This window comes from Nanorana parkeri, unplaced genomic scaffold (genome assembly GCF_000935625.1).
Source record: "Nanorana parkeri isolate BGI_ZX_2015 unplaced genomic scaffold, ASM93562v1 scaffold802, whole genome shotgun sequence".
Classification (NCBI taxonomy): domain Eukaryota; kingdom Metazoa; phylum Chordata; class Amphibia; order Anura; family Dicroglossidae; genus Nanorana; species Nanorana parkeri.
Genome location: NW_017307070.1, coordinates 587454 through 588564, shown reverse-complemented (window position 1 = coordinate 588564; position 1111 = coordinate 587454).

Below are 1111 nucleotides of genomic sequence, written 5' to 3'. Positions count from 1 at the left end.
ACATCAGCTGAGGAGAGGTGACAGAATTACCTCCATCAAATATTTGCCGAGTCTCTGTTCTTGGCCGGGGAGATTGGACGTTCACCTGTTATGGCGGACGAGTTATTATCTGCGCCGGCGACGGAGAGGACCTTGTCTTGACTTTCTGGGTGACGCTGAGGGGTGGAAAGGGTTCAATTCTAGCCGATCCTTCCCCCTCCCCCATCCTATATTAGCGAGGTAATTGATGGAGAAAATTGTGTTTTTGGCGGACAAACCGATATCTAGAAATAACTCCGCCTCCGCCCTGCGCTCCGTGATCAATACCTTTTACTAGATGTGATTATCAATGACCGCATTTATTCTCATATAGTGCTGACGCAGATCATCAGTCGCTGCGTCCGGAGGAGATCGCACAATATGTTTTCATTACATTATACATGATAAAACAATCTCTTCTTAGGGGGCCTCAAATTAAATTGAAGATCTCAACAAAGAGGTTCATAAATAAATCACTTCAACGATATTCTCATCGGCTCTGCAATACATGTCCATTCCTCCTTGTTGTGGCTTCAATGATGGAAAAATACCAGAAATCCTGCCAGAAATCCAGGGCGCTCCTAACTTCCTGTAGTGAGCTGACAACGGCGCTTCTGCTGCACTGAAACCCCAAGCAGTGTTGTCATCGCTAGCAATACTTTGCTACTGGACCACAGAATACCTCCCCTTATGTTATGGAGAGGGAGAGGTCTTAAGTGACTCCTGATAAAGGGTTAATAAACTGGAAGGGGCCGTCTGACTGCACAAACATTGAGCCTTTTTTTCAGCCATCTGACTGCTTGTGAGGTGCGAGCGTCACCTCTAATGTTACCGTGACATCAATGTTCAATTTTATGCAGCAGATGAGATTAGCTATTGGTAGCTCTATCTGTCTCATCCCCCCGACCCTTTCTCTATCTCTCATTCCAACGTCTCTTTCCTTCTCATCCCCCCATCCCTCTCTCTCTTTCATATCTTCCCCCTCCTTCTCTCATTCCCCCATCTCTCTCTCTCTTTCCCTGTCTCTCTCTCTCTCTCTTTCCCCGTCTCTCTCTCTCTCTTCCCCGCCTCTCCCCCCTCTCTTTCCCCCCCT